This window comes from Megalobrama amblycephala, linkage group LG14 (genome assembly GCF_018812025.1).
Source record: "Megalobrama amblycephala isolate DHTTF-2021 linkage group LG14, ASM1881202v1, whole genome shotgun sequence".
NCBI lineage: Eukaryota > Metazoa > Chordata > Actinopteri > Cypriniformes > Xenocyprididae > Megalobrama > Megalobrama amblycephala.
This window is the reverse complement of record NC_063057.1, coordinates 8326683-8349054: the sequence shown is the minus strand read 5'-3', so window position 1 is coordinate 8349054 and position 22372 is coordinate 8326683. Positions and strand designations below refer to the sequence as shown.

The window sequence follows — 22372 nt, the reverse complement described above, 5'->3', positions numbered from 1 at the left end:
TGGAGTTTGTTCAACAAGTTATTTTTTTGTGTGTGTATTTTGTAGAACAAATAGTTAATTTAATAAGGTAAATTACATCAATAAATATGTTCACCTTACATAATACATTTTTATAAATTAAACAACACATAAATATTATGTAACAGTGAAAAATGCAAATGATTTGTATTTACTCAAAGAAATTTTGACAGCTTTACTTGAATTTCTTTTGTTCATACAACTAAATAGTTATTTGTACAAAATACTCAATATAGTTGCATGGAACCACTTGACGCTGCTTTCTTTTAGTATATAATTTATTACAATTTTATTTATTTTATGCTTATTAGAGAACTGTGTCATTAGCTTAGCATCATGCTAATGGCAAACTCTATTGCAATCAATTGTGTGTCGAGTTTCCTGTGTGCTTTTTGTATTGCTACCTTTATAAAGAACAACTCTTTTTTATTATTATTTTTTTTTTTTTTTTTTCTTCAAGACTGGTCCCAGCATTTTAAAGTCAATAACATAAAAAGGTAGACTGGTCACATTTTAATTGGAAAAGTAAGACAGATTTATTCTCGTCTAATTGCTAGTTGGTCAAACTAGTTCTTAAGAAACGTCTTAACAGAGGCTCCTTTATTTATCTTAGCTGGTCTCCTATTCTGGGCAAGCTGGTTTTTAAGTGGTTTAGCTGGGTGGACAGCTGGTCTTTCAGCCTGACCAGCTAAAAAGTGCCCTAAAACCAGCAACCAAATCAACCTAACCAGGCTGGGAGAGCACAGTGAAGAGTATACAACAAAACAAAAGCATGTGGTCTCAAAGTTAGATTCAAACAAGTTTGAAAGTTATCAGTGTTTGCAACAAGCCAGTTCCTTTCACTCACAGTTGGTGCTTGGTGACTGTTAAATCTGGGCGCTGAAGTGAACAAGAAGAAATTCAATATAATCACAGGATTAGCTAATTAATTACATAATCGAATAGAGATGAGAGCTTGGCAATAATCTTCCATATTGTATCATAATAACAGAATCGTGACTGAACATCAGGCAAGCGGCGGTCAAATCCACCGTCTCAGAGGAGGAAGTTGCTGACACATCATCGGTCTCTATTACTGAGGCCAGAATGCGTATCCCTCCGCAGGACAAACCATCATCACCATCATCACCTACATCTGGCTCTCTGCCCACCACCCGAGGGAGGGAAACAATACGCCGTATTGTAGTTTATTACTCCCCGTTTGTAACAGACATCCTCTGTTCTCACTTCTCATTATGCAAGCCGTTTCCTCACCTGCGGACATTTTTGTCCATTTGGTTTCATTATGAAAGGAGGTTTATCAGCTTGCAGCCCTATTTTCACTGTTTAATGGCTTGGAAAAACAGACACACAAACACACTTCCACTGGAGGATAAGATGAAACAATCATTTTGCGGGCGATCATTCTGTTATCCCATTTGCTTTCCATCACATCATTCAGGCTCAGGTAAAAGACAGTGGGGAATAATTTATGCCTTTGTTGATTTATGGTTAGTGCTAATACATAATGCAGTAATATTCAAAGGCAAGAGTTCAAAACACCAGAGGCCTGGACTAGATGGACAATATGTCGTTCAATTACATAAAGTCATTCATGCTGCACAGATCATCATCTTCTGCATTAACAATGTTTTGTGTCATAGGATACGCTACAGTGTGCCTGGTTTGTCACGTTACAAAACTAAAAAACTGTAACTGTAAAAAAACTGAAAACTAAAAACCAGTAATAATAATAATAAAAAAATCTTAATAGAATAATAAAATAATAATTAATAGACAAATAAACAAACATTATTATTATTATTATTATTATTAAATCTGTCCATAATAAAACTTTTTATCTATCTATCTATCTATCTATCTATCTATCTATCTATTTATCTATCTATCTATCTATCTATCTATCTATCTATCTATCTATCTATCTATCTATCTATCATATAATTTATCCATCCATAGTATTCATCCATCCATTATATCATTCATCCATTCATTGTATCATCCATCCATCCATCCATCCATCCATCATATCACCCATCCATCGGTCCATCCATCTTATCATCCATTGTATCATCCATCCATCCATCGCATCCAACCATCTTATCATCCATCCATCCATCCATCCATCCATCCATCCATCCATCCATCCATCGCATCATCCATCAAGCCATCCATCATCCATCCATCCATCCATCCATCCATCCATCCATCCATCCATCCATCCATCCATCATATCTCCACTGTATCCATCCATCCATCCATCCATCCATCAATCCATCATATCATCTATTGCATCAATCTATCCCTCCATCCCTCCATCCATCCATCCATCATATCATCTATTGCATCCATATATCTATCCATCCATCCATCCATCCATCCATGCATCCATCATATCATCTATTGCATCCATCTATCCCTCCATCCATCCATCATATCACCCATCCATCGGTCCATCCATCTTATCATCCATTGTATCATCCATCCATCCATCCATCGCATCCAACCATCTTATCATCCATCCATCCATCCATCAAGCCATCCTATCCATCCATCCATCCATCGCATCCAACCATCTTATCATCCATCCATCCATCCATCCATCCATCCATCCATCCATCCATCCATCCATCCATCCATCATATCCCCATTGTATCCATCCATCCATCCATCCATCCATCCATCCATCCATCGCATCCAACATCTTATCATCCATCCATCCATCCATCCATCCATCAAGCCATCCTATCCATCCATCCATCCATCCATCCATCCATCCATCCATTCATCATATCTCCATTGTATCCATCCATCCATCCATCCATCAATCCATCATATCATCTATTGCATCCATCTATTCCTCCATCCCTCCATCCATCCATCCATCCATCCATCATATCATCTATTGCATCCATATATCTATCCATCCATCCATCCATCCATGCATCCATCATATCATCTATTGCATCCATCTATCCCTCCATCCATCCATCATATCACCCATCCATCGGTCCATCCATCTTATCATCCATTGTATCATCCATCCATCCATCCATCCATCGCATCCAACCATCTTATCATCCATCCATCCATCCATCAAGCCATCCTATCCATCCATCCATCCATCCATCCATCCATCATATCCCCATTGTATCCATCCATCCATCCATCCATCCATCGCATCCAACATCTTATCATCCATCCATCCATCCATCCATCCATCAAGCCATCCTATCCATCCATCCATCCATCCATCCATTCATCATATCTCCATTGTATCCATCCATCCATCCATCCATCCATCAATCCATCCATCAATCCATCATATCATCTATTGCATCCATCTATTCCTCCATCCCTCCATCCATCCATCATCCATCCATCTATCACATCCAACCATCTTATCATCCATCCATCCATCAAGCCATCCATCAAGCCATCCTATCCATCCATCCATCCATCCATCCATCCATCATATCTCCATTGTATCCATCCATCCATCCATCAATCCATCATATCATCTATTGCATCCATCTATCCCTCCATCCATCTATCCCTCCATCCATCCATCCATCCATCATCCATCCATGCATCCATCATATCATCTATTGCATCCATCTATTCCTCCATCCATCCATCCATGCATCCATCATCTATTGCATCCATCTATCCCTCCATCCATCCCTCCCTCCCTCCATCCATCATCCATCCATCCATCCATCCATCCATCCATCCATCTGTCATATACATCCATTGTATCCATCTATCATATCATCCATCTATCGTATTAATCTATCGTATTATCCATCCATCCATCCATCCATCCATCCGTCCATCCCTCGCTATATCTTTGTCTATGTATCTCTTTAACTTTTTGTCATGTACTCTTCTCTTGTGATCTCTTCCCCTTCTCTCTTCAAAAGCAAACGAATGGAGAGTAAATCAACACAGACAAGCAGCACAGCACAATTCACCAATCCCGCGAGTGCCCTGATCAAACACACAGCGTGTAATCACAGAAATACACACGTCATTCTCAAATGAGCAATCAGCAAGTGCCTTTCCATCACAAAAGCTTAATGACGAATGAGGATATTACATATTTATACAAGAGAAAAGCAAGTAAGAATTTATTCACAGCTTAAGCCAATAAACAGTCCCATCACACTGTAGTTAGAGGGAAAACAAGCGGCTTTTCATCCCTCCTGATGTTACAGTGAGAAGATCATCGCTTTGATTTTCTGATTATGATGCCTACAAGCAGAAAGAAGTCTTTTTGAATTAGAGTTTGACATTAAAAAAATGTCAAGGCTGTGAAAGAGCACCAAAAAGGCAAGAAAAAACACTGTAAATATGCCATGGGCTATGGAGGCGCAGCAGTATCGCACATTTAATTACAATGAACATTTGTATGTACTTCAAACGCAAGCCGTTTCGCCTGCAATTATCTGCCAACTAGTTTCAGGCCAACACTGCTCAATTTGATGAGATCACGGTTTTACACAAGCATTTGCTTTAGCCAAAAAAAAACACTAAGAAAAGCAGCCAACACATCTCTCAAATTGTCATTCATTGAAGACTTTTGTTACTGATATTCTTCTGTTCCTTGCATATCATTGACTCATCTTCTCATTTTCTCAGTTTTCTGCTAAACTATGAATCAATCTTTGAGTCGTGATCTTCTTCAAATAAGTTTTATTGGTTTTCTTTTTCAGCTTTCCTTTGTTCTTTCATGCTCTCTCTCTTCATTTAATCTCCCACTCTGTGATAGGCACACTAGGGAGGGGGGAAAGGCGTTGATTTGGCTGCTTTGTTTTTGTAGGAGTTGGGGGTATGTTGGGTTCTGGTCCGTGGCCCGGCTCCCAGAGCTAGAGCTCTTGCCTTACACCTGCAGGCCCAGGAGGAAACCCTACCCACCTGGTGGCTTTGTGGGCCACTTCCTGTGGTCGAGGCAGGCTGGGGGAAGTCATTAGCTTCTCCCCGTGGTGAACTTTTAATTCAGTACAGCTCACCGCAGAGAGCTCCCATCTAGAACAGAAATAAGCCAGAAATAGCGAGCTTACAGAACTGTTGACTGCAGACAACCTCCAAAACCACAACAATAAAGATGCAACAAACCACTGCAAAAATGGGGCCGTTGCATAAACCACTTAGACTAGTCTTAAAAGTTAAGATACAAATTTTTTTCTTGAAGAGTTGTCTTCATTTTTTTAAAGTTTGTTACATAAAAAGGTAAACTGGCGTAATTGGAACTGGAAAAATAACATTGTTTACCCCTTGGTAAACTGAAAGTTGGTCAAACTAGATCTTAAGAGACAGTCTATATCATGCAACTGGCCCATGGGGCCAGTTACATAAACATAGCCATTATGTTAAGACAGTGTCTTAAGATCTAGTATGACCCACTAGCAGTTAGTCAAAGGGCATTCAATACTTTTCAGTATCAAATTAGGCAAATCTATGTTTTTAGGGAAAAAACTTAAACAAGTTATGAACAGTCTAAAAGAAAAAGCATTGTTGGCTAACTGGTAAGACTAGACTTAGCGGTTTATGCAACTGGCCCCTGGTCTCAGACTTAGATGGCATGAATAGAACATGTAGATCATCTGCAGTATAAATCGAACTAAAATTGTCACTGCAGATAAAGTGTAAATGTGACCCAGTGCCTCAGGCTTTCTCACAAGGAATATTCCTAGAACATCAAGTCATGTGTGACCAACCTCAATAAATGACCATCTATGCAATTCAACAATCGCACTTTTCTGAAGTTTTAGAATACGAACGAAGTGTGGAGGGTTGTGACCCTACGGACCTTAAGCTACAAACAAGGGTTAAACTGGAATTTTGAAGAAGGGAAAAGGGTAAAATCCAGTTATGTGAGATGTGACACAACCCCCTAAAAAGCCACATTAATTGTATGGAACAATTACCAATACTGGATGGATGGATGGATAAGGTTATACAGTTTGTTATACAGTAAACTGTCATTATACAAAAGCATTGCCACAGAATATCATGACTGACCAGTCAGAATCAAGAGTGCCACATAAAAAGCTCCATAAATGCCACTGTCAGTCTGTATATATCACACAATTTGCTATCGCATTCACACACCCAGACGCATTTGCAAGCGCTTTAAGATGCATGTGCGCACACTTCAGAGACACCTAGCTTACCAGCAAAGCACAAACACAGCCGCTGGCGGAGTCTCACATCTTAGCAGTGTTCTCTAGTGTGCAAGCCTGGATCCTTTCTCAGAGTGCCCAGCCAGGCTATGATACGGTTGGCATGCAAAAGATAGCTCTCTCCCCACAGGCTAAGGCTGACCTCTGTCAGAATATAAAATAATGAAGCCAGATTGTGAGAAAAAAAAAAAAAATGTGTTAGAGACAAAAAATTAGAACAACTGCTGCATAAGTGCTGCTGCTCTCAAAGCAATGCCTCTGCTGCTGTATGCATGCTGATGAGTGAGAGAGATCAAACTAACACTCAACAGACAAAAACATGCCTGGTGCATTAGACTGTTTTCACACTGGGCTTGATTGCTGGGTTCATACACTTGAGGTTGAACACAGTCTGCCATATATCTGTTATAGAAAATTATATCCATGAGTAAGTAGATAAATAGGTAGGTAGGAAAGTAAGTAAGGTAAATAGGTAGGAGAGTAAGTAAGAAGGTAAATAAGTAAATACATTAGAATAAAATAATACATTAAATATACTGTCACTGTTTTCACTTGTTTGCTTGATTATTTGATGAAAATCAGCCAAAAAAATCAACCAATCAACCAACCAATCAACCAACCAACCGACCGACCGACCGACCGACCAACCAGAATGAAATAATAAATTAAATATCAACCAACCAATAAACCAACGAATCGATCGACCGACCGACCAACCAACCAACCAACCACCCAACCAGAATGAAATAATAAATTAAATATACTATTTTCCACTTTTTTTTTTACTTGGTTAGCTTATGAACTGCTTTTTCTGTCATTTGAGGTTGACAACCCCAGTCTCCATTCACAATTTTCATTATTTTGGGTGAACTGCTCCTTTAATTTAGAGTTTAAGGCAGCCTTAGATCACCACTGAAGCTAAAAGTTAAAGACAGACACTTATCCGCTCCTAAAATGTCAGATTTTATAACACGCTGATCAGCGTCCTTCACAGTTCGCTTGAGAGTTCAGAACACTTGTTACGGCTCTCAACCACAAATGACAAATGAGAGCTGGTGGTGGAGATTTTTAATTTTCAAAACAGTCAGACCCAATAAATTACATTCTGTGTCAAACATTCAACATTCTGACACTGGATGCTGCATCAGCAATGCTTAAAAACAACTCAAGATCTGCATAAATCTTTACAAGCATTTTCTCCAACGGGTGTCTTCTAAACCTAACGTCAAGCTACAAAACTCCAAGATATTCCATGCAATTGGCTGTGAACGTGTAGATCATCTGCAGTATAAAATGAACTAAAATTGTCACTGCGGATAAAGTGTAAATGTGACCCAGTGCCTCAGGCTTTCTCACAAGGAGTATTCCTAGAACATCAAGTCATGTGTGACCAACCTCAATAAATGACCATCTATGTCATTCAGCAATAGCGCTTTTAGCGGTTTCAGAATATGAATGTGGAGGGTTGTGACTCTATAAACCTTAAGCTACAAACAAGGTTTAAACTGGGATTTTGAAAAAGGGGAAACAGGAAAATCCAGTTGTGTAAAATGTGAATTGCCTGTAACTCCCTAAAAAGCCACATTAACTGTATGCAACAATTACCAATAATGGATGGATGGATGGATGGATGGATGGATGGATGGATGGATGGATGGATGGATGGATGGATGGATGGATGGATGGATGGATGGATGCTCTAGCACTGTAATTCAGTACAGTAAAGCATTCTTAAAAACATTAAAAAACTTAAATAACTCAAAATTCAAGGTTATGAGGTTATGTTTATCCATTTGCAAATCAGTAGGGACAAGCTGTGTGAAACAAGCTGTGCCAGGTTTAATAAACTAAATCGCATCTATGTCGCTTTGATAAAGAGGAAGATTACAGAAAGAAAGAGTCTAATTTATGTCTTAAATATATCAAGGTTAACTATCATTCTAGATCCTTATGGATTGAGCTCAAATTAAATTGAACATCATTGCTTGAATCCAAAAGTGTATCCAGGTATGTTTGTGCATTAAAATCAGCAACTCACATACTGTCTATACAGGCATCTACCTTTCTTCCACTTTCAATTGTTGAAATGTACAAACTGTACAAATGTAATTCAGGATAGGCAGATAATAACATGCACAGCCTGAACACTCCGTGCTCCACCCTTCAGAGCGAGTAGCAATTCCTTTTTGTCCAGGATATAGAATGAAAATTGCTGTTCAGGGGTGTAGAAATAAGGACACCGACACAAATCTCACAGAGAACCAATGCTGGGTCCCAGAGGCTGAGCAGATGGGCATTTTATACCTGAGAGCAGTGAGGAGATTCATGTACACGAAAAAAGAAATGGAAACAGAGTCTGTCACAGTAGTACAAACAATACTTTGTGTGTTTGTGTGATTTTAGACAGGACAGCTCTCTTGCAGCTCTCGCCACAGGCACACATTCAGCCTACTTTCCAACACACACCACCTGCCACACTTTGAAGTGTGTGTATGGAAGGGGAAAGTCTGCTGGGAGAATGAGCTTCGTTAAAATTGCATCCTCCCTGAATGCATTATGGGTAGAACTGGAGCTCTAAGGTCGACCTGAATGTGGCACATATTGAAGCATGTACAGATATAAATCCATCCAGAGAGCATTGTCTGTCTTTACACCTGCTCTGACCTCTGAACTCAATCTGCGGGATCATCATTAACTACACGGCCAACTTCTCATTAATTAAATCCCACAAAGTCCATATGACAGAACAAGGTTCAGCTAGTCTAGCCGCGGAGTGTCTGCTCAGGAGAGAAACCATTTTTAGCATGGAAATGCTATTCTTAGCCATAGGTGTGTTAGTAGGTCATTCCGCAGCCTGTGTGGATCTGATTTTGTACAGACACACAACAACAAACGACTAACAGTTCCAGACCCCATTAATAAATGCACCAGCAGAAACAAGCATAGCTGCAATATTTATAAGAGCAAGCACAAACTAATGGGCCATTAATTAGAAAATATGGAACAGGACTTTGGAGGGGGGGATCATGCGACACTTTTGCTCTGTTCCAAAACCTACTGAACTACCACATAGACTTACAAAGTCTTTTCTTACGCTTAATTATACTGTCTGCTAAAACTACTTATTTTAGCCAAATTTTAAGGCAAATTATACATAATTATATATAATGCATTGTGACAAGCACTGTAAAAAATATATGATATATATATGATATACTGTATATTCAAGCTAAAACCATGATATAGATAGATGATATAGAACCGTGATTATAGATGGATGGATGGATGGATGGATGGATGGATGGATGGATGGATGGATGGATGGATGGATGGATGGATAGATGGATGGATGGATGGATGGAAGGATTGATGGATGGATGGATAAATGGAAACCGTGATTCTGAAATGGATGGATGGATGGATGGATGGATGGAAACCCTGATTATGGATGGATGGATGGATGGATGGATGGATGGATGGATGGATGGATGGATGGATGGATGGATGGATGGATGGATGGATGGATGGAAACCGTGATTATGGATGGATGGATGGAAACCATGATAGATAGATAGATAGATAGATAGATAGATAGATAGATAGATAGATAGATAGATAGATAGATAGATAGATAGATAGATAGATGGAAAACGTGATTATGGATAGATGAATGGAAACCGTGATTATAGATGGATGGATGGATGGATGGATGGATGGATGGATGGATGGATGGATGGATGGATGGATGGATGGATGGATGGATGGATGGATGGATAAATGGAAACCGTGATTCCGAAATGGATGGATGGATGGATGGATGGAATAGATGATATGATGGATGGATGGATGGATGGATGGATGGATGGATGGAATAGATGATATGATGGATGGATGGATGGATGGATGGATGGATGGATGGATGGATGGATGGATGGATGCATGGATGCATGGATGCATGGATGGATGGATGGATAAATGGAAACCGTGATTCCGAAATGGATGGATGGATGGATGGATGGAAACCGTGATTATGGAGGGATGGATGGAAACCGTGATTCCAAAATGGATGGATGGATGGATGGATGGATGGATGGATGGATGGATGGATGGATGGATGGATAAATGGAAACCGTGATTCCGAAATGGATGGATGGATGGATGGATGGATAAATGGAAACCGTGATTCCGAAATGGATGGATGGATGGATGGATGGATGGATGGATGCATGGATGCATGGATGCATGGATGCATGGATGCATGGATGGATGGATGGAAACCGTGATTCCAAAATGGATGGATGGATGGATGGATGGATGGATGGATGGATGGAAACCGTGATTATGGAGGGATGAATGGAAACCGTGATTATGGATGGATGGATGGATGGAAACCTTGATTACAGATGGATGGATGGATGAATGGATGGATGATGGATGGATGGAAACCCTGATTATGGATGGATGGATGGAAACCATGATAGATAGATAGATAGATAGATAGATAGATAGATAGATAGATAGATAGATAGATAGATAGATAGATAGATAGATAGATAGATAGATAGATAGATAGATAGATAGATAGATAGATAGATAGATATGATATGTGGTGATAGGTAGATGAATGGATGGAAAACGTGATTATGGATAGATGAATGAAACCGTGATTATAGATGGATGGATGGATGGATGGAAACCTTGATTACAGATGGATGGATGGATGAATGGATGGATGATGGATGGATGGAAACCCTGATTATGGATGGATGGATGGAAACCATGATAGATAGATAGATAGATAGATAGATAGATAGATAGATAGATAGATAGATAGATAGATAGATAGATAGATAGATAGATAGATAGATAGATAGATATGATATGTGGTGATAGATAGATGAATGGATGGAAAACGTGATTATGGATAGATGAATGAAACCGTGATTATAGATGGATGGATGGATGGATGGATGGATGGATGGATGGATGGATGGATGGATGGATGGATGGATGGATGGATGAATGGATGGATAAATGGAAACCGTGATTCCGAAATGGATGGATGGATGGATGGATGGATGGAAACCGTGATTCCGAAATGGATGGATGGATGGATGGATGGATGGATGGATGGATGGATGGATGGATGGATGGATGGATGGATGGATGGAAACCGTGATTCCAAAATGGATGGATGGATGTATGGATGGAAACCGTGATTATGGAGGGATGAATGGAAACCGTGATTATGGATGGATGGATGGATGGATGGATGGATGGATGGAAACCGTGATTATGGATGGATGGATGGATGGATGGAAACCATGATAGATAGAGAGATAGATAGATGTTTACAGGACAGTGTGATGAATACAAACACACACACACACACACACACACACACACACAACAGGTTTTCACATAAATATATTCATGACATTAGATGTGAAAAAATCATCTCTAAAGAGTAAACATCATAAACAAATGTTTAATTTCCCAGAGGATCCCCCTTCCTCATATTCTTTTTTAGTATTGAGTACACATCTGCCATGCTAATGCGAGAACACTGCACTAACTCCACTAGCTGTGATTTCCACTGAGAACTACTAACAAAATAATACATATGAATAATAGACCTCCATAATCAGGCCTGAACATCGACCTTGAATCAAGAGTGATCTTGTGAAGATCCTTTCAGAAAATAGAAAAAAAATAATAATCCTACATGTGTTTTTAAAACTCATTTTTAAACATGAAAATTAATAAGCATCAAAGAGGGGGGAAATGGTTAGCAAAGTTATGCAAGATAGGAACTCTTTTTCCTTCTTCACATGAGCAGAAACACTGAAAAGCACTAGCCATCAGAGAGAGATCAGTGCTTACAGAGGTAATGAAAGAGAAACGCGGCATCATCTGGAGATATTTCACTCCATTAAATAAAGACCAAGCTAAATGTGACATTCATTATAAACGAATGGTGTTAAATGAAGTTGTTAAATGATTGATCAAATTCTATAATTATTGTTAATGAATATAAAACAATAATTTATGGGCTGGTCTAATGATGTGATTTTTGTGATATAAATACCCTATCCTCAGAACTCTTACAAACTAGTGAAAAACAACCTTGTCTTACTCTAATTCAGATAAAAATTCACATAACTATTGTTCCATCCCTAGTTCTTGTTTGTTTAGCTGGCTCTTGTTTATCTCAGGGGTCTGGGACTTTACACTCACACTATTGCATGAATGCATAAAGTTTATTTACTGGTGCCGCTTCACACTGGAGTAGTTTGTTTTCTTTCTTTGTATGTATTGTTTATCTCTGACTTGTTTTACACACATTAAAAAAGGGCATATTTGGATACAATCCCATCAAATTTTCACACACTGTTGGAGGTTTGTGCCAGCATTGTTGGCTCCTGCAACCTGTTTGGTACATTGCACAGGTACCTGGCAGGATACTACCACTGTATACTATTACTGTGTGCAGTTTGTTGCATGGCTGTGGAGGAATTTTTTTTGGCCCCTGAGGCCGTCACAGGTTTGGGCTCATCATCTGAAGTCCTCCTGTTTGCTGACTCTTGTGTTTGTTTCATCACTCCAGCAGACATTAGTAAAGCACACATGCTGATCGATACTGTCCCTCTAGACTTTTCTATTGACTCAGGCTCTGTTATTTCATGTCTGTATAATATAATGTTTTTATACTGTTTGGTCAACTTGTTTTGTGTAGATCTACTTTTCTTTTTTGTGAAGCACCTCGGACACCAGACAAGACTTGCATACTTTTTTTTTTCTTTTTTTTTTTTTTAATAATGTAAAATTCATAGGAAAAATAATAATTAAATCAATTTCAGAAGTTTTCTTTTAATAATAATAATAATTCCTTACATTTATATAGCGCTTTTTCTGGGCACTCAAAGCGCTTTACATATTGAAGGGGGAATCTCCTCAACCACCACCAATGTGCAGCATCCACCTGGATGATGCGACGGCAGCCATATTGCGCCAGAACGCCCACCACACACCACACACCAGCTTATTGGTGGAGAGGAGACAAAGTGATGAAGCCAATCAGTGTATGGGGATGATTAGGAGGCCATGATGGACAGAGGCCAATGGGCAAATTTGGCCAGGATGTCAGGGTTACACCCCTACTCTTTTCGAAGGACATCCTGGGATTTTTAACGACCACAGAGAGTCAGGACCTCGGTTTAACGTCTCATCCGAAGGACGGTGCTTTTTGACAGTATAGTGTCCCCATCACTATACTGGGGCATTAGGACCCACACAGACCACAGGGTGAGCACCCCCTGCTGGCCTCACTAACACCTCTTCCAGCAGCAACCTAGTTTTCCCAGGAGGTCTCCCATCCAGGTACTAACCAGGCTCAGCCCTGCTTAGCTTCAGTGGGCAACCAGTCTTGGGCTACAGGGTGATATGGCTGCTGGCTGCTTTTGTCAGAAATGACTTCTTTCATTCACCAAGGATGCGTTAAATTGATTAAAACTACAGTACAATACAGTCCAAAAGTTTGGAACCACTAAGATTTTTAATGTTTTTAAAAGAAGTTTCGTCTGCTCACCAAGGCTACATTTATTCAATTAAAAATACAGTAAAAAACAGTAATATTGTGAAATATTATTACAATTTAAAATAACTGTGTACTATTTAAATATATTTGACAAAGTAATTTATTCCTGTGATGCAAAGCTGAATTTTCAGCATCGTTACTCCAGTCTTCAGTGTCACATGATCCTTCAGAAATCATTCTAATATGCTGATTTGCTGCTCAATAAACATTTATGATTATTTTCAATGTTGAAAACAGTTGTGTACTTTTTTTTTCAGGATTCCTTGATGAATAGAAAGTTCAAAAGAACAGCATTTATCTGAAATACAAAGCTTCTGTAGCATTATACACTACCGTTCAAAAGTTTGGGGTCAGTAAGAAGTTTTATTTTTATTTTTTTGAAAAGAAATTAAAGAAATGAATACTTTTATTCAGCAAGGATGCATTAAATCAATCAAACGTGGCAGTAAAGACATTTATAATGTTACAAAAAATTTGATTTCAGATAAACACTGTTCTTTTGAACTTTCTATTCATCAAATAATCCTGAAAAAAAATATTGTACACAAATATTTTGTACAATTGTACACATTAAATGTTTCTTGAGCAGCAGATCAGCATATTAGAATGATTTCTGAAGGATCATGTGACACTGAAGACTGGAGTAATGATGCTGAAAATTCAGCTTTGCCATCACAGGAATAAATTACTTTGTCAAATATATTCAAATAGAAAACAGTTATTTTAAATTGCAATAATATTTCACAATATTACTGTTTTTACTGTATTTTTAATTAAATAAATGTAGCCTTGGTGAGCAGACGAAACTTCTTTTAAAAACATTAAAAATCTTAGTGGTTCCAAACTTTTGGACTGTACTGTACATCTATAATGTTGCAAAAGATTTCAAATAAATGCTGTTTTTTTTTTTTTTTTTTTTTTACTGTTTCTTCATCCATTTTTCTTCATTCTAGAATCCTGAAAAAAGTATCATGTTTTCCACAAACACATGAAGCAGCACAACTGTTTTCAACATTGATAATAATAAGAAATGTTTCTTGAGCAGCGAATCAGCATATTAGAATGATTTCTGAAGGATCATGTGACACTGAAGACTGGAGTAATGATGCTGAAAATTAGGCTTTGCCATCACAGGAATACATACAAGCCTGTGAAAATAAATCTGCATTATTAATCCTTTTGACCTTTTGTTAAAAATTTTCACAAAAATCTAATCTTTCATTCAAGTAGAACAACTAAAAATGTCATTATGAAATCTTTTTTTTTTTTTCTCTAATACACATTGGCCACAATTAATGACTTTTATTAAATACTTCTTACAACCTTATTTTCCCAAGATAACAGCTCTGAGTCTTCTATAATGCCTGATGAGTTTGGAGAACTCCTGACAAGAGATCAGAGACCATTCCATCATACAGAATCTCTCCAGATCCTTCAGATTCCAGCTCCATGTTAATACGCTCTCCTCCTCAGTTTTCTATAGTGTTGAGGTCAGGGAACTGGGATGGCCACGGCAGAACCTTAATTTTGTGCTCAGTGACCCATTTTTGTGTTGATTTTGAATTCTGGATCATTGTCCTGATGGAATCTCCAACCTTGGCCCGTTATAAGATTTCTAGCAGAGGTTGTCAAGTTTTTATTTATTTATTTTTTTGCCTTTTTTTTTATCTGTTGGTATTTGATAGAATCCATGATGCCATGTATCTGAACAAGATGTCCAGGACCCCCAGCAAAAAAAAAAAAAAAAAGGCCTAAAACATTAAAGATCCAGCAATGTATTTAATTGTACACATGGGGTACTTTTTATCCCTGTTTGCACCAAAGCCATCTGGTGGGTTTGCTGCTAAAAAGTTTTTTTTTTTAGTTTCATCTGACCACAGAACCCGTCCCGTTTGAAGCAGTCCTGTCTGACAACTAAATACGCTGGAGTTTGTTTTTGGATAAGAACAGAGGATTTTTTTTTTTTAACCCACCCAACCAACTTATGATGTAGGGGCTTTTTAATATATTTTTTAGGCTTCCTGACCCAGAGACTCAACTATTTTATGCAGTTTTTCAGCTGTGATCCTTGGAGAGTCTTGGCGCCTCAAAATATCCCACACACTGTGCATTAAGACATTATAGACACACGTCCTCTTCCAGGCAGATTTATAACATTTCCTTCTCTTAATTATTGGCCTGATGGTGGGATTATTATTATTTATTTTTTTTACAGCCACTTTCTGTTTTGTGAAGCTCACCAATTTTTTGCTGCACATCGGAACTAAATTCTTTGGTTTTACCTAATGTGATTAAGGGAATGTTTATACTGTGAAACAAGAAGAAATGGCTGGATAATTTCACCCTGTGGTGTGCTAAAAACTGTAAATATGAAGGGAAATATACTTCAGATATATTTTACTCATAAGAATTTTTTTTTTTACTTCAATGAAAGATTTTTGTGATTTTTTTTTTTTTTTTTTTTTTTTTTTTTGAATGAAAGACTAAAAGATTCATTTTTACAGCCTTCTTTAATTATATTTACCAAGGGTGGCAATTTAAGGTTACATATTATATAAAACATAAGACTGATATTTTCAGAAAGTCTGAGTCTGATACAAGAATAAAAATAAATCCTACATAAAAGCATAGGAAAGAATAGGGAAAATAAATGAGACTCACATGGTTAAATTTTCCAATCCCTTCACAGGAAGGACAATGAGAATCTGTTTATTTTAATATAAGCCAATCCCTAGGACGAAACATGCCTGTAGCACTTAGAAAAACAAGCATACAGTACAGAGCTTTTGACAATTAGTCAGGGAAACACACATTCAGGAAGAACTCCTGCGAGGATCCAGGAGAGAGGATGTGTGCCAGCAGTGCTGTCTGTGTCTTGAGCTGTGGTTTCTTAATTACAACGACTCTTTGGCCTTCTTCCAATGACCAGCATCACTTATCCACACAAACTAAAGAATAACAGCCTAAACTGTGTATCGTGGAGAAAAACAGGTAGAGTAATAATGAAAAAGCTGAGCAATGAGAGTATAAGAATGAAGGAGGGAGGTAAGACTGCATGGGAAAAGAGAATGAGATGAAAGCATTGAACTGCTTAGCTCTCAGTTGTTTTATGGCAGCGGGTTAGTGCTGCTGCGCTCTGGCAGAGCTTGGTGAATGAGGCTCGCTTCCTGCACGGAAAACAGAGTTTCCTGCAGAGTTTGTTATTCCACATTCATACATCAGCACAAACACCTGTTCCCCCAATTCATAAGAGATTAAAACATTATTCTTTTAGAAAAACAGGTCTGTCAAAAACATTCAGACTGCTAGACTTCAATGGCAATCCATAATAGGCCTCCCTCATATATAAAAATGTATAATTTCCTTCTAATATACTGTAACATCCTTTCCCTGTTTACTCGAAATAACCTGATAGCTATTTAAGCGTTGTTTTAGCAAATTTTTGCATTCAGCACTGGCTCCATTTGGTAGGTATCACTACTTTTCCATCTCTGATTGAAAATCCAGTTTCATTTTGAAATATGACATTATGAGATCAAAATGAGCTGCAAATGAGAATTCATTTTGGCTAATAATTTTAATGTAGGTCCCACTTAGACTTTTGCTTCAAACACACAGTATTCCTGACAGGTAAAACAATACCTACCAAATAAACAAAACAAAAAAAAGACTACCAAGTATTAATATTAATAGTATTACTTTGAAGTGTGTTTTTATGAGACATAGCAGGTTTATATTTTTTTCTCAAAAGTTTAAAATTCCCTCAAAACAATAGACTTATCGAGAAAAACATTGAAAAACATTATTTTTGTCCCTGGTCTCCCCTACTTCTAAACTCTGCTATGCCATATTCAAGCTGAGGAATTTATTCGAGGAACAATGCATTTCATCCAGAACTTGTTGACCCTGCTGGGTTTGCAATAAAGAGCATTTTCGGGCTGTGATTTAGCTGTTTTCAACCCTCCATTTCTCTCTGTCTGTTCTGCCTTTGCCCTCTGAGACGTTGATGAAACGCCGATGAAAGGTTTCTAAAATGATTTGGATTGATTTGCTCTCTTCCATTGAAAGTCATCATTTATCATTCACTCTTCACTGAAGCACTGAACCAGCGGTCAGAGCCAACGGACGATCTTCCCCCGGAGAATGACAGTTCTCTCCTGCAGGATATCTAGTCATGATCTACAAATGATTTACACACAATGCCTCCTAAGTGGGTCATATGACACTTTTTTTTTTCTGAGGTCGTATACTTTGTTTGTAATGATAATTTTCCACCCTCTCGCTGATTGATACAATTAAAAAGGTTTTTCTTTTTTTCAACTCACCCTCAAGCCATCCTAGGTGTATATGACATTCTTCTGTCAGACGAACACAATCAGAGTTATATTAAAATATATCCTGGCTCTTCCAAGCTTTATAATGAAGGGGATGTGACATTTTGAAGCCCAAAAAAGCACATCCATCCATCATAAAGTGATCCACACGGCTCCAGGGAGTTAATAAATGCCTTTTGAAGTGAATTTATGGGTTTTAGCAAAGAAAAATATCCATATTTAAAACTATAATAACTAGCTCTTTGACGACTGCACAGTACTGTGAGTATTGCCACCTAGTGGACTCTTCTGTCCTGCTTGCGCATGCGCTGTTGTACGCGCACCATCCGTGCGGTCTCTAAATTTGTGGCTGCACACAGACGGGGTGTGCCGAAGTATACTTTGGGCTTTAGGATGGCTTGAGGGTGAGTAAATCATGGGATAGTTTTCATTTTTGGGTGAACTATCCCTTTAAATAAAGTTTGTTCTGTCCTATCCTTCAATAACATCCAATAAATTACATTGTGACAGATTCATGAAACAATCTGCACTGAAATAAGCTACAAAAATTTTTTAGATAGAAATGATTCAGGCATCGAATTAAACTTCAATAGCTGCTTATTTCTCATTCTTTAGAATAAAATGCAGAGCGGTAGGTGCTACACAGCCAAGAACAGCATAAACTTTTCACAGTTTTGTTTTGTTTTGTTTTGTTTTGTTTTGTTTTGTTTGTTCTTCTAGTGTTTAGAAACAATAGCATCCATCATACTTCAGCCCTTATTACCTCACCATAACAAGTTTCAGATCACCAAATTTTCAGATTGAGCCTTTGGCGACTTAACTGTTCTTTTCAATCTGGCTAGGCAGCTTTCAGCTCTAAAAGTTTCAGTATGTTTCGAACTTCGAAATATTGAACTGTTTTTATCTGAGAAGATCAAGGAAATTTAATTCTTCATGATATGACCCTTTTAAAATGTAATAAAAATCCCTTTATTGTATAAAATCCCTTCTTGTTCTTCCATTAATTCTCTTTGTGCACAGCCAGTGTTTGTTTCTCTGACTAAAATTACGAAAGCCTCTGCAGTTTTACTTTTAATGACTCTTTGCAAGTTTTTCAAACGTGATCTGTTGTTTAATGGATCCTCAGAGAGCTTTGATTGGCTGAAATGAATCTTGGGCAAATATGATTGGCCTTTCTGCAAAGAGAACAAACAGAACTTGTATTTCAGTCATCTGAATGGTTGTCAAAGGCCTTGGTTGTGTTTTCAAGGTTTGATATGAGGATTACAGAGAGCCAGATGGTTTGACAGACAAACAGAGAGGTGCGCAGGGAGCACAAAGCTCAGTCACGGGCAGGTACACAGTCAGACATAACCAACATTTGGCTGGATCTCAGAAAAGACCAAGATTAGATGCTCTGTGGATGACAGAACTTGGCTATAGACTTGTCTTTCCACAGCAGCTGATGTTGCTTTACAGTATTGTAAATCTCTCTCACTGACATGCAAGCCAACACATATAGGCATGTTTGAATAGATCACAGAGCCTCCTTTCTGTCTCTACGACATTAACTGTTTAGTGTTTACAGAGAGTGGCATCTGTTGTTGTCACACTCACCACTGCCAAGAACGAACAATACTTTAGTATAGTGAATACAAGAGGGGAGTATGAAATGGACAAAAGAGCTTTTACAGGCAATAACATTGACCAAGTTACTTGTAAGTTACTTGTAAGTTGACTGGCTCCAGTTTTGAAGATTGGGGGACATTCTAGGAAAAATAAGTCCTCTTCTGCATGCCATGGTCCATAAGTACTATGTGTGTACAATAAACTGTCTGTGTACCATTTTGTGGTATCATTTTCATATTTGTATTTTTATTTCAATATAAGCAAAGAATATAAGGAAATGAATGAAAATTAATACAAATTTCCATATGTTAAATGTACGTTAACATAATGAGAAATCTAATGTTTTACTGCAAGCTACTAAAGAAACTAATTATGTGCTAATGTAACTCCTACCTACTAATTCAAAAAGGTATTCTCCATTCAAATACATTTCTTATTTTTAGCACTGAGGTGCTACTGTAGTCGCCAATCACACAAGTTTCAAAAGACATGAGGGAGAATAAATGAATTAGTGATGAATTACCCCTTTAAATGAAAAAGTGATGAATTATTGCTTTAATGTGGATGCAGAAAACAAAATATGCTGCATGAAGCAGGTCTAAAATAAATGGCAGATTAAAAAGAGTGGAAGAGAGGGTAACGCTTCAAAAAGAAAGCTATCCTGGCATGTGCAGAAACACCGTCAAGTTTTAAAATAAAACTAGATCTGCTTGCGACACAAACACCACACAATCAAATCTAAACAGGACTTTAGCACACTTGCAGTACTATGTGATTTGCACATGCAGACTTATCACAATGAATCAGAAGGAAAATAAACGAGTGTGACGCATTGAAGTTATCTGGGAGAAGTTTAATTATCTTACTCTGGCTGTCAGCAGTGAGACGGATGCACATGGACTGATAAGCACAAGCACAGTGGACTCTTTATCTCTCTCTCTCACTCTCTCTCTACTGACAGCGCAGTCAGTGTGTTGTGTATGTGTGTGCGGCCTCCAGAGATGTAAACATAAAGACTACATCTGTTATGTCCCAGGCCCGCTGAGCCGCCACCACGGGGGCCCGAAAGAGCCAACCACCCCATCTCAAAAACACACACACTCTCACATACATCACAGGCATCCTACCGCCTCTGCAGTGGTGCATCTTACACGGACACAAAGTCTGCGGATGTTAATCAGAAGGGTGTTTCTTATTCAAACCTGTTCTGAGGTTCTTGTGTAAAAACTTTTGGTTCACACAGATAACTAAAAAAAAAAAAAAAAAAAATCAGAGACAGAGTCAGAGGTAATAATCTTTCAGCAATTTGACTACACTAAAAAATTTCGACCTATTCCAACTTAAAAACTTAAGTTCTGTTGCTGCCTTAAATATACGTGTATATTCAGATAAGTCATTTCAACTTAAATTAATGTGACTTTAAAAAATTGAGTTGAATCTTGTAACTTACAATAATATGCTACTTATATATAAGAACATTTTGTTAAATGAAAATAAAAGTTAAAAAAAAATCAAATAAAGTTATAAAACAGTAACATAATTGGAAAGATAAACTAAAATACATTTTTATGATTCAAACTAACTAAAATAAAAAGGCCACTAATAAATTAGTATATTAATTTGTATTAATATTAACAAAATATGTACAATAATATTAAAATTAAAACATTATTATAAATTAATTAATATATTAAATTAAAAGTTAAATTAATAAAACATTAATTTTTATATTAAAGAAATTAGTAATATTAATGTTTATTATTTTTAAAAAAAAATCTCACTTAAAATTAGCAATTGCAGAAAATTAAAAAAGAAGATTATAACATTATTAGAAATGAATTTATAATAATTACATTATTATAAATGAATATATAAGGGTTAATATTTAATATATTAAATTATTATATTAAAGGGTAAATTACTAAACTATATATAATTACTTTTAATATTAATAAAAAATAACTAATGCAAATGTTTATATTTTAAAATAATCTCAGTTAAAATGAGCAATTTCAGAGTGAAAACTAAAAAGTAACTAAAAAATAAACTTTTGGCATGCATTTCAGAAGTGCAATCCTAAAATTTGTATAAAAATACATGGGTGGAATCCCCATGTTTCTAAAGGAAAACACACTTGAGACATTCTTCAGGGAAATGAGCCTAAAAGATAAGCAGGAGAAAGTAATATCAAAAAATATTAAACACTTCACATTCAAAGACAAATGTTAAAGGGCTCTTACACCCAACAAGCACACACTCTTTAACCGTACGACCTAGTTTGTAAGGCTAGAAGAGAGGGCTGATAATTTTGTTGTCGGCTCTAATGTGATCAAAGAGAAAGCAGCTGTAAGGTAATTGAAGGAATTAATAAAAGGGAAACTTAGGAGAACTGAAAGGCTGTCTGTAATTAAACTCTGTTTCTGTCATAACATGGAATACAAATGCAGTTCAGAGCTTGTAACGGAGCTTATGAAACATGAAACGCTGATCTTCATTGAAACATTAACATCTTTTGAAGGACTGGTTCCACATCTAATACCTAACCTCTATTGTTTGAGGTTGTCACTCACCTGATAAAATACCTTTTGGCAGGCACTTTCCAAACACACACACTGACAAAATCCTTTCGA

At 37.4% G+C, this 22372-nt stretch overlaps 1 pseudogene; it reads right to left on the bottom strand.

Moving 5' to 3' along the window:
• Positions 1-13541: 13541 nt before the first annotated feature.
• Positions 13542-13658, bottom strand: LOC125246487 (annotated as a pseudogene).
• Positions 13659-22372: the final 8714 nt, after the last annotated feature.